Here is a 13,273-nt window from a genome sequence, read left to right on the forward strand (position 1 = left end):
CTTAGTGTTTCTATGAGTCTATGAACTTCAGTCTGTCAGAACACTCATCCCATCACAAGCTCTGGCATCAATCCAGGCAGAGGACAGAAAACCTCCAACACGCTCTTTTTGGAGACTTCCTTTCCCCTTTCCTTTCCTATGCTCCCCTCCTTTCCTAGCTCACTGTGCTCAGGTGTGCGGTTTGGCAGCTATGCCCTGTTGGGAAATGCCTTTACTCCTTCCCAAGCCAAGTTCAGCCTCATCACCTCGGAAGGCCTGGATGGGACAGGCCCCGTTGTACTGAGTGGCATCCAGGCATGCATGTGGTGTAGTGCTAGGAAGGCTGTGTGCTCTGCGCATGCAAAGAAACCTTCTTCAGACTCCATGTAAAGTTTCTCAGCTACCCTATAGAAAGTTTTCTTGTGCAGTGCTCAGCAGAGAAATTTAAAGAACATAAAATTTACCAACAAAATGCATGAACTAGAAAATCTGTCTGTCAGCCAACTGTGCTGTGGCATGAGCTTGAGGTACTGCATCAGCAAATTGTGAAATGAGGGTGCTTTTTCTGTAAAATTCAGTTTACTCTGAAGAAATAGGCAATGTGCATCTGGCCAAAATTAGATTAAGACAGCAACAAAACAGAGGCTTGGATTTTTTTTTTTAAATTGTTTAGGCTCAGGCATGATCACATTTAGATTCCTTGTCTCTCTGTTATTATTATTTTATTTTGAACTTCTAAATGCAGTAGAAACAGCCCAAACCTGCAGAGCTATCAGTGTTGAATAGTAAACTGGCACAGCATAGCATCACACTGCAATGGGATGGGTCCAGAAGCAGGTTGCTGTGCTATGATTTAAAGCCCTCCTCCAACACAAGTGCATTGGTGCTTGGGGCTGCTTGGTATTAAGACCCTGTCTTGCAGGTATCCCTAGGCTTTTCTGAGTGGAAAAGGGAAACCATGGAGGCTGCAGTGAGAGCAGATGAAGTTCAGACCTGAGCAGCGCAGGGCTTAAAGGAACTCTAAGGGTGGTTAATCTCCCCTGCAAGGCAAATAGCACCAGGCAGGTTGGCAGGGGCTGGTGGATAACTGCCTGAAATAGTCCTCTGCAGCCCTGGGTTGCACTGTCACCCCTGTCTCATGCCTAAGCTGAAGATTTGTCCCTTGCAGATGAGGATGCAAGGAACTCCTGCGCCCTGCGGAGTTCTTCTGAAGGACTGCAAATGAGGGGGTGTGGCAGAAAGAATTGCAGATGTTAGGACACATCTCCTGTAATACTACATGAAGTACATAGCATCATTTGAAAAGAAAATAAAACACAATTGCAGCTTTTGTGTTTTCTGTGCCACGCTTGGATAAAATTCACTGGCATTCTGGATCACTCTGGTGCAAAGGAGTGAAGGCGTTAAAGAAGCATCAGAGAAACTTACAGGATCCAGGTGGTACAGCAGACTTGGGAAGTCCCACCGTACTGGAAGTGCTGCAGAAGCTGTGGAGAAGATTGCCACCCACCCAGCAGTGGGGAGGCCAGCAGTGCTCCTGCACCTGGCACAACCAGACAAGATGCTTTGGACAGGCTGCTTCCTTCTCCTCAGACATCTCTTGGGCTGCTGGTGGGTCCCAGCAGGCAGCTCTGCAGACTTGGTGTGTTTTTGGCAGGCCTGCTTCCCAGCAAAGTGTGGATTAGGGCATCAGAGCCAAGAAGGTGTACCAAATGGTGCTGCTGTGGGTTGGGCAAATTCTTCACATGAAAAAATGATTTATAAGAAAAAAGAAATGGAAATATCTTAAACTGTTAAAAAACAGTGAGCAAAAACATTGTGGCTGTATTTAAACAGGGTTCTCCCAGGTCAGAAGCCTGGCCTAACCCGGCAAAAGAAGATACCAAACTTGCAGGAAGCAATCTTAAGCAAGACACTTAAGCTCCAGCAGGCTACAATCCCTGTTACAAGAGACAACCACAAGCTGGTGGACAGGTCTCAGACATAGTTCCTACCACAGCAGCTGTTGATTGAGCTGGCCACCAGCACAGAATGGGCTGAGAGCATCCGCACACACCAAAAAACTAGACACTTCCATTCTGTGCAGCTCATCTTGTGCCAAACCAGAGGAATGAGGGGAAATTTTAATATGCCAAAACACAGTAAGTCCACAATTCTGCATGACACCCTTCTGCCACAATGTGTTTGTAAACTCTTTCCAGATTACAAACAGAGCTGCTTAATGGTGTTCATTAATTGTTTAGTCTAAAGAGTTGGGACATGGAGTTTGGCAGAAGTCGGGAAGCTGAATTCAGGGTGCAAACCCAGAAATTTCCTGTCACGCAGTGTACATCTGGAACAAGCTGTGTTTCTTCTCAGATGCATTGCCAGGAGAGTGAGGTACAGATCTGCCTACCTGTCTGCTTTCCCTAGACCAATATGCCCCCTCTTAGCTGTTAGCTGTGGCCTGAACAATTTTGCTGGAGCCTTATGTCACTCTTAGCCTATATATAATCTATAATTTGAACTATACTATGTTCATGTGGCATGGGAGCATCACTGTGCACACACCTGTTGCGTTTGTCATTGTGCTTAAGGGTGCAGACCAGCATTTCACAGCACCTGGATGAGAACTCAAGACCACTTGGGAAGTAAATAGCGATGGCATATGAGAAGTGATTCTAAATTCTTGCAAAAAACTATACCTTTTGTGAACAATGATCCTTCCTTTTGCTATACCAGCACTGTGGCAATAACAACCTGGGAGTCTGAAATCAGTTTTTAAACTCCTGATCTCTTAGAGTTAAAAAGCAGAAGCAGTAGGAGGTGGTGGCTTTGCTGAGGGAAAAGCTCTTATGCATAAACTCTTTTTCTTCTAATATCACTCACAAAGATTACCATAAATCCATGAGAGGCACCTATATTCTGTGACCATTCAACTACCAAGTGGAATGCATGCCTGGAGGGTCGACTGTGAGGAGGCTGAGCTCTGAGAAGTTTGCCATAAATTCACACATATTACAAGTAGACAGCAATTAGGTTATTTGAGCAAGCTCTTTTGCATTCATATTTGTCTGGATCAAAGAGATCCAGAGAGCAGGGACCTCTTGCTCCTGGGTAGGAGGTGGTGTAATTATGGTATTGCAACACTAACATATTGCTGCTCCTAGACCCTGCTTTCCATAAGAAGCTTTGAGAGTCAGAAGAACAAAGTAAGTATTTTCAAATGTCAGTAGTTGACAGCTGATCATAGCAAGGGCTCTGGGAATCATCTTCTTCAGTGCATGAAAGAGACAAGCCTCTGCAGCTATGTGGCAGTGAACATGCTGGGTTTGGTTGGAAGCCATCAGAGTCCTTGCAGCCTGCCCTTCCCTTCCTCAGTCTTTTTTTTTTTTCTTTTCCATTTCTTTCCCTCCTCCCCCTCAATTAAGTATTTCAGTATATGACCGGGCAAAAATAGCTGAACAAGGTGGGTCCCAGTGATCTGAGCTATGACAGGGCCATTTCTGCCTCTGACTTTGGTGCTGGGCAGGATGATGCTATGGCAGCACGGATGTCTGCTTTGACCTGTCATAGAATCATTGAATGGTCTGGGTTGAAAAGGACCACAATAATCATCTAGTTTCAACCTCCATGCTATGTGCAGGGTTGCCAACCTCAAGACTAGGCTGCCCAGAGCCACATCCAGCCTGGCCTTGAATGCCTCCAGGGATGGGGCATCCACATCTTCCTTGGGTTTCTGTTCCACTGCTTCACCGGAGGCAGAGAGCTGTCTGTTTTATAGTGCTCTAGACTATAGAGAAGGACATGCTGACCATCCAAGGAGAGGTCATGACTTCCAAACACTGCATCATGGAGGGTGCCAGAACCCTCCAGTTCTTCTATGACACTGCAGCAGCATGGTCACCTGCTAGCCTGCCTGCAGCTCCTGCTGCCAAACCTTGCATGTCCTCAGCCTGCTCCACTTGCTGCCAAATACATCCCATCACCAAATGCACCATCAGAACTGTGATCTGCATCCAGCTGTATGTATCTAGCTTTCCATGGGGCCCATGGGCTCTTTCCTCATTTTGGCTTCTCCCAGCAGCAGCAAGGGTTCTTCAAACTTAAATTGCCTGGCTGTTTTTCCTCCTTGTCCTTTCCCTCCAGGTCTTCAAATGACCTCAAACTTCTGGAGCACCTGGCACACTCAGGTCAGTGAAGGAGCACAGTGCTTGGCTATCTGTCTCTGGCTTCATGCTGCTCAGGGAGCATGGGGCCAAGCTGCTAAATGGCTCCGGACTGCCATGCAGGCAGCATCTCCCCCTCCCTACCCCCAGGCAGCCCCAGATGCCAGGGTCGGCAAGCGAGGGCACCACGAGGGGACCCGCCAGCTCTGCCACTGCAGCTGCTCCCTCTGTTGCTGGCAGCTGGGCTTGAATATTCATGGCAACAAAAGATTAGTGCTGTGTGCGCTTGGCACTGGAGGCAGATAAACTTTCTTGAGGTGCCGGTGGCTCTGTTCTCATCCCATTCAAAGAGCTTGCCCCCTCTCCCTCACTCCTCTTGTCTGCTTCATCGACCAGCTGATTCCCTCGCTGTATAAATGGCCTCTGTTGGGAGAGAGGGGCGAGCAGCTTGATTAAGCATTCAGCAAAGTGGTTCAGACTCCAGACAAGCTAACACAGATCTTGCCAACACTTGCACGCGGTTGGCACTGAGGAAAGCCAGGAAAAAAGCTCATTTGTAAGTGGCTGAAATTGAGTAAGGCATCAGTGTGGACTTATAAGCTGCTGTCCCCAGTTCAAGTGATTTAAGCGCTTAAGAGCACTGTCCCCCTAACTTAAGTTTTTGAATGTCTAAAGAACATTTGAGAAGGAGACTGAGACCTTACAGTTACTTAGGAACTTTTTAGTTTCACCTCACACCATTGCTGACTGGTTTAAAATACTATCTGGCACTTCTCCTCCCCTGCTCTGACCTGGCCTTGAAATCACAGAACCAAAATGAAAAAGTGGAATTGAGGATTATTATCTAAGTATTGCTGCTGTCAGAAGTGGAAGAGTAGAAGTCTGTTGCTCTCCTACTTTTGCCACTGTCATTGTTTGGGGAAATGGCATGGAGTCATGGCAGATTTGTAATGCTGGCGCAGTGGCAGCATGAGATGGCTGATAGTAGTGAAAACTGCCTCAGATGAAGGGATGGCAGTAGACAGATAAAATGCCTGAAGTGCGTCCCCCAGGGCAGCCAGGATATCAGCAACCCAAGGAGCATCTCTAGCAGGACTCCGAGGAATGGCTCCAGCAATGAAGCCAGAGGGCTCCAGTGGATGAGCTGTGTTCGCGCTCTGAAGAACTGGCTTGGCACCACAAAATGCAGTCATGTGCTGTTAGTGAGGATGGAGGAGTTTTCTAGATCTTCCCCAGGACAACACATAATGAGTCTTTGGGGGCTCAGGAGTAAATGAATGCCACAAAAGGCTGCCTGATGGGGTCTGCTTAGAATAGCCAAATAATTATCTTGCATTGGCAAACCACACAGGTCTTCAAGTCAGGATCATATTAATGGTTTATTATTTGCTGCTGTGTGGGAAATGGGAATAATCGTGAGTTTTCTATAATTTGCGAGCAAATCGCTTTCTTATGCCAAAAGAAAGGTTGCTGCATTACTAACCATTCTCCAAGGATGACACTGTGGGAAGAAAAGAGCTTAGGGGCATGGCCACCTGCTCCTTCTCCATCTGACACTGCCGCACTCGCAGGCTGCCCAGATTTGGCTTGACAGGTCTCTTGTGAGGGCAACTGAAACAACCTCATTAGAAAAGTAGAACTATTCAGAAAACGGAATGTAAAATTTGCTTCTGCCATATTCATGAGTCTGTTGGGAAAATGGATCCCCACTGGACACGAAGTTGTGTCATCAGGCTGGTGCCATCCAGAAGCCCCCAGTGTCTTGCTGTGATGTGGAATGGCCACTTAAAGCTAATATTTTCCTCTGAAGCCCTGGCAAAGGAAGTCCCTCTGAGCTGCTCTGTGGCTGCCATGGGCAGGGAGGATGGATTGAGCTTCTCAGCTACCTGTCACTCTGCTGCTTTGAGAACTCACTTGAGAAGACAACATAACACTGTGCCGTTGTCGTCACTTGTTCACCATCTGGGTGTGCGCTGGGACTTATCCTCTGCCAGTTTCCCTGGAAGAACAGAAGCAAGAAGAAACATTCCCCTTGGCAACACAAGGCAGCTGCAGCTTTTCCCCAAAGAGCAGCCCCTGGGGCATCCCTGCCTTGTTCCTAGACATAAAGGCAATGAGAGGGAGTGATTCATGTGGAGAGCAAGGCCAGCTCAGCCTGACTCAGCCTGCAGGAAGACCTGGCCCGGGATGTTAGGCCTTCACCTGCTCTTCTTCTTATCAGTCTAGCTGATAAATCCTTTCCTAATCTGGACCAAGCGTCCAGGAAGGTCCCTAACTATTTATTCATCATCAAGAGTGCCTATATAGCAGCCAGGGGCAAGTCTTCGTCCTGCACTGTGAAAGATATCTGATGGCCACAGGGACATCGTCATAGGGCAGAGCCAAGATTTGGGACTGCTGGATCCTGAGCGTGTTCTTCAGCCTGCTGCTGGGCCCTTTATACAGTGGCCACCATTTTACAGTCCAGATGCTCTAAAGGACTGATGGCAAGCAGATGCTACAATCTGTGTGATGTTTTGTAGGACCCAAATCCAGGTCTCCTTGTGTTACCACTTGCTTCTCTCTCCATTTAGCACCTAGAGGCTGAGCCAAGGACCCTTCACTGTTACTCAAGGTGACTTCTGGCCAAGAGTCATGCTGGCAGCCACAGCCAGCACTCTGACCCCACTGCTGCCAGCTGCCTGGGCGGCAGCTGGAGAAGCTCCAGCACATCCTTGTGACATGGGGATCCTCACACCACAGGACAGACAAAGCAAAAATATCTTTTTTTAGCATTGGAGTCGAATTTTCCAAGAAAATGTACCACCTAAGTCAGCAACAGAGAAACCAGCTAGTCCATAGAAATGGTCTGGGTTGTAAAATAAATAAATGAATAAAAACAAATCTTGCTATGTGCATGAAGATTGCAGAGATAAGAGTCTTTGAGTACAACAGGAAACTCTGAGCTGGCAACAAACCTCCTATAAGGAATCTTGGAAGAGCTTTAAAGAGTCAGAGTGTTGGGACGGGGAGGGGAAATGAGTAACAAACAGGAACCTTGCGCACAAACAACTGCCTTCTGTGGGCCCGTGACACTGGCTTTTCTCATGCAGCACAGGGGGGCAAGGATGCTTCATTCTTAAACTTTCACCTTTGACAACAAGCAGGCCAAGCAGCAGTGCTATGTACCAAACCTTGGAGTTTTACAGATGTTCTCCCATCGTCCTTCCTGTTTCTCTTGCATAAATCAATTACTATCTGTTGGCACACTGACATACACATCCATACTTGCCGACAGTGGGACTCAGCTTTCTCAAGGGCAAGCACAGAGCTTTCCTGGTGACACTGATGGGCAAATGTGCTTCTGTCTCTTTGGGACAGAGACCCCAAGGAACGTGCATAGAGCATGTGACAGGATTGCAGTAAGGTTATCAGATGTCTCTTTGGTTGGAACATAGCTGGGGGAGGGAGAGAGGAGCTGTGCACTGGGATTTGCAATGCAGGAACAGGTTGGCAGAACTAAAGCCTCCCTTGGCTGCAACTCCATGCCATGTGCTAGCCCTCATCATAAAACACGTTTACTCCCGAAGCTGAAGTTTAAGGAAAGGAAAATCCAGATGTAGTTGTCTTTCCTGGCTTCCTAATGACAACGGCAATGATTAAGCCCGAAAGAATTTCTAAAAATATAGAGAAGTAATGTGTTCACATGCTGCAGTTTAGTGCCGTGCATGCTTTTGGCTGAGTGTTTTTTTTTTAAAGAAAACAAAAAGAAAAGCCAGGTGCTGTTGTCGGTCTCGTTGCACACCAGTTTTAAGCCTTAACACGAAGGCTCTCAGGGCTGGAGCTGCAGAGCACTGGCAGATTTCCTCCAAGTGAAGAGGGGAGCAAGTGAACACAAGCAAACCTTACAGTTCGTCACAGAAGTGCGTGTGAACATCTCCCAACGGCAGCATCTTGGGGCAATGCATCACCCCAGCCAGTCATCCAGGCTGCCAGGGCTGTGGTATGGAGTCAGGAACTGACATCTTCTTAGTGCTGTGAATGCTTTGCAGCCACAGGAACAAGTTGGTAAGTGACTAAAGACTGAATGAGCGGAAGCAGGATGGGGAAAAATGAAGTCTTCATTAGTATCTTAGAGGAGAGCCTGTCATTGTAGGACCTCGGAGGAGCAGAACATGGGACATCTGTGTGTGTACCGCTCGGTGAGCTGTCAGCACAACATGCTAACACATTCGTAGCTGCCCTCAGATGAACCATTAGGAGGCCAAGTGATTAATAGGTTGATCCATCAAAACTGTTACATTTCCTAAAAGTGTGACAGAGAGGACTCATTGCTTACGGTACGAGGAGCATTCCAATAGCTGTTTTTCGTTAAAGACATCTGTGACTTAGAACTGTTTGGCTTCGCAGTTGTGCTTTAAATAAATGAAATGCTGCATTTGTACATGCAGCATGTTTCCTTGAAGGGGGTCGCTTTCAAAGCAAAACACGTTGTCCTGTGGCAGATGTAGCTGATAGGTACCACTTTGCAGCCCAGGGCTTTCATCTCCGCTGAGGACACTGTGACCTGTAGAGACTTTGGCTTCCTTCATATGATGTTGCTTTTCCATGCCAAGATGCTACGCTGCTTTTAGAGCACATGTGGACCCCAAGCACTTGGGAGCTTGCCTTTTGGCAGCCATACTTATAATGTACGAATACTGTGAAAGAATTTCTTCTTCCCCACCCACAGTGCCACATACACGCTTTGGGGTTGTGCCTCTTTCTCCAGCTGTTGGGAAAATCAAATCAAAACAGTAATTACCTGTAAATTCTGCCTCAGCAAAAGAATTGATTTTTTGAAACTTGTCAGCAGAGTAGGAATTACATCTGGGGAATTACAACTGGGGCAAGGAAAACAGATGGGGCAGTGGTTAAAGCCAGTCTACCCTGAGCAACTTGAGTTCAGCAGCCTGCTGAGTGGCCTAGGGGCCTTTGGATGTGAGAGTTGCCTTTTGCATGGGCTGACTGAATGAAACCTTTTCTGCATCCCCACAGATAGGTTCTTGCAGCCTGATTCCTGCTGAAGGGGGGCAGGAGAGTTGTAGTTCAGAAAGGGCTGGCACTTACAAGAAGTTGTGTCACACTTCACTGTGTTCAGGGAAACTCTTGTTTAGGGTAGGAGGTTGGGACCCTCCAGGCTTTGTTATAACGGGGCCTCTATGTACACACTTTGGGAGTATACAAACTGCACAGAAGAATGTTGATCCATTGCTCGGGTCAAAAGGGGAACAGTAGTAGCAGACAGAATAAATTCCTTTTATAACTGGGGCAGGACATGGATGGGAAGCTGTTCTCCAATATGGGAAGATGTTTTTACTGAAATATATGACGCTGCCTTGGATTTTCAATTACCAGCAAGCTAGACAATTTTCTCAGCAGATGGGATGTCTCAGCTCATGATCATTTTTGTTACACCAATATTCAAACCCCACTTAGTGCTCTTTTGGTGAATCATGTTTGTAAACTGTACAGTGCAGCTATTCAGATATTGGGCAAGGTCCCCCTGTTTTTTTTTTTTTATGCTGGGAGTCTGGAATCTATTTAAACAAACTGAAATGTTCAAGAAGAGACTATTTTATAACATACAGATCCTGATAATATATTTCTGGGTCATCTGCCATGGTTTGTACCTCCCTGGAAGTGCCCTTAGGGCATGGAGTAAAAAGTTCCTGGTGTCAAGCACAGATGGAGAGGTACCATGTGTGCTAGTTGCAGCATGTTTTCATGTTGTTATTCTGAGTCAGAAGGTGTTTATGCAGCTCTCTCCAAACACATGTGAGCAGTCCCTTTCTGTGTTTTCGGCTGACTGAAAACTGTGTAAATGGGATAGCCATGACATCAGGACTTCTTGAGATGAGGAAAGACTCCGTGATGGTTTGGCAATCCTATCCCACAGTCATTGCTGTGCTAACCAGGTTCCTGCTCTTTGCAACCTCATCAGGGGGTAAATAAAGCTAGTTTATGGCTGCTCACAAAGGGCCACGTCATGATGCTCTCATCCAACATCCTTCCCATGGATCTGCTCTGACCCAAGAGCTAGTTACTAAGCACGCACCTCACAAATGGAGCGGTGACTGTTTAAAATATAACGGCCTGATTCACAGCAGACAGAGGAGAAAACCCACCAGTCAAGGGCTCAGTGTAAACCAAGCAGGCTGTGCTTTCCTGAGTCGGCAGACAGCTTGGAACAATGGCTCTGAGAAGTGCGTCCTGCCTTCATTCATCGCACCAGGAGCCTTGCCACCCAGTTCCATGGAAACAATGTGAACGGCCATTTTCAGGGTCTCACTGCTGATTATTTTAGCAGACAGGATGGGGACAGGGTAGGAATGAGACCCATATGGGAAGTGGGAATTGCATGGTAGGAAGTAGGGAGACAACACAGAAAAAAATCAGGGAAGGGGGAAAGAAACAAAGACAGGAGGGGGTGAAAGAATAAAACCTCAAGGGCAGACATGATGGTGATAATAAGGTACTCGCTCTTTATCTTCAAGTGTCACTGGACACAGTGTGGCGGGAACAGAGCTAACAGGATGAAGATAACTGGGCCACTTCTTCCTCACTGCATATCTCAATTGTCTGCTGTATAGCATTTTGGGGAATTGTTTTCTGGCTGGAGGAGCCAAGCTGTCCCTTTGGCATGTTGCTGTCCTTGGGCTGTGAGAAGATGGTTCCTTTCAACCAGGCCAATGCCAGCCACCAGCGTGGCCCTGGACTCTGCCAGAGACCATCACTGACAGAGGGGTTTGCCCACTGATGTTCTTTTGGGATGGAGGAACCACCTCCTGGAGGTGTCCCTGCATAGAGAGCCAGGCTCCATGCCAGTCTCTGGGGAGGCCGGTCCCATCTGATGGAAGGGTAGAAAAGAGTGTTGTGCTCCATGCTGGGTGTGCACCACTCAGGACCAGCAGGGTTTTCTCACCAGGCCTTCAGATGTGTCTCCTGAGCATGGAATACAGGAGAGATGACTGAACTCAGCGGTGTGAGCTCCTGTGGATAGAAAGCAGAGAAGCCAGGCTGTGCCATAAGCAGTGGGGCTGATAGCCGCTGCTACTGCCTAATGGGGAAACGTCCTTGGCACCACCAGCAGCAGAATGTTTACTACCAGGGATTTGCATAAACTATCAGAAAGGGTCGCAGTAGGTGGATCTGGTACATTTTACAACTCTTGAGGGACTTCTCCTTACTTGGCCACGTGTCTTATACAGCTGTTATTGTCCTCTACTGCTTTCCATACATTGATGGCACTGACCCTCAAAAGCCCAGGGCCTAACGTGTTGAATGATATTATTGTGTGTGGAAAGGCAGCAGAATCCTAGGTCAAGGACACAAGGGGGGAACATGTGAATGTGGCGAGAGCTCAGGCTGCAGACCATGTCCAGGTAGCTATTGGTGTAGACCAGGTTTGCAGAGGGATTCATGGGGCACTTCTGCTGCAGCTGTTGCATGCCTGGAGAAGCAGATGCTTTGCATTTCTCAGAGGCACATGAGGACGAGCTCCTGCTGAACCCTACAGCACAATGAAAGCCATACCTCATTCAGTCACACTTCAGTCTTGCAAAATACGGAGCTGTTGTCTCTGCTTTAGAGGGGAAAATGGGAAGGATGCTTAATAAATAAGATTGCCGATAATCTTAATGAATAAGTTTGCACAGTACACCAATGGCAGAAGGAAACATAACAGTCTCCTAAACTCCTGCTCTTCCCATTTGAGGTGAGACACCATCCTGTGATCTTCTTTACAGAGTTTTCCTTTGGTTTCTCAGCACCACTGCAATAAACACTGACCTCAGAGGCTCTTCCCCTCCCACTCTCAATCATATACAGCTGAGGATGCTTCATTGTACAGGAAAATGTGACATGGAGGTGGTTAATGTGCCAGTCCTGCTGCAGCTGCTGCATGAAATGCAAACAATGGTCAGGTCAGCAGCCATTCTCCATGCACTTCCAGCAAGATATCCAGTTTCCCTTCTGGCTCAAGCAATTCTACGATTCTATTCCCTGTCCATTGCAGGGGAGTTGGTCTAGATGACATACAAGGGTTCCTTCCAACTTAACTGGTTCTATGATTCTATGCACCCTTCATAGTAAGGCCAAATGTGGACTGGATTCATCAAACCCAGAAGATGCCAGCCAGAAACCCAAGACAGAGAGGCATCGACCCTGGGATCCCACAGCTGGAGAAGTTCTCTCCAGAACCGAGGAGCCAGGAGTTGGTTTGTATTGCTTGTGCACGGGGCACTGTGAACCTGAGATTTCTAACAGGTCAGAAATTGAAACAAGAGCACTGTCTTTACTCCAGATAGAATGCAAAGTAAACACCGACACCGATCTGTTTCAGACACACCCGGTTCCAACCAGCCGCACAGCCCTACTCTCTCCTTTCGATCTCCTTGGCGACGATGCCACACGCCAACGGCGCGGGAGGCTCCAGCGTTGTGCGGAAGACGATGAATGGTAGCTGTAAGCAAAACGCGTCCAAAGGCAACCCCGAGCCGCTCCCGCTCCCCGCCGCTAGGCGGGGGCCGAGGGCCGAGGCCGGGGCCAGGCGGTACCCCGGCCGCTGAGGGGCGGGGCGGCTGCGGGGCTGGGGAGCTGCGAGGGAGCGCCGGGGACGTGCCGAAGCCCGGCTGGGCGGTGGGTGCCGGGTGTCCCCCGCGGAGGCATCGGCTGTCCTGGTGCGGAGGCAGCGCGGGGCCAAACGTGACTGAGCGCTTCCTCAGGAAGCGGTGGGAACCTGCGGGCGGCCGGCAGCCAGCACCGTCCCCAGGTTTCAGCCTTTCCCTAGGAAATGGAGCCTGGGATTCCCTGGCTCCTCCCCAGGGAGTGCTGCTGGGGGTAATGGGGGGCTGGTGGTGCCCGGAGCCCGGCTGCCCGCAGAAGCCTCCAGAGCCGGGACAGGGCACTACTCCTCACCGCTTCCCAGTTGGGTTGTTGGGCTGCTGTGGCATCCGCAAGAGGATGGGAGCACCTGACGAGAGTTGGTTTGGCCGAAGCAGCTGCAGGGAAACAACCCGAAGCCACTGCTTACCAAAGAGCAGCCCTCCTGCACCTGCCATTAGTGAGGGATGCGGAGTGAATGGATCCTCCCTAAATGAAAACAAATGGGACGGCATCCGAACGCA

Source organism: Tetrao urogallus, assembly GCF_951394365.1.
Source record: "Tetrao urogallus genome assembly, chromosome: 6".
Lineage (NCBI taxonomy): Eukaryota > Metazoa > Chordata > Aves > Galliformes > Phasianidae > Tetrao > Tetrao urogallus.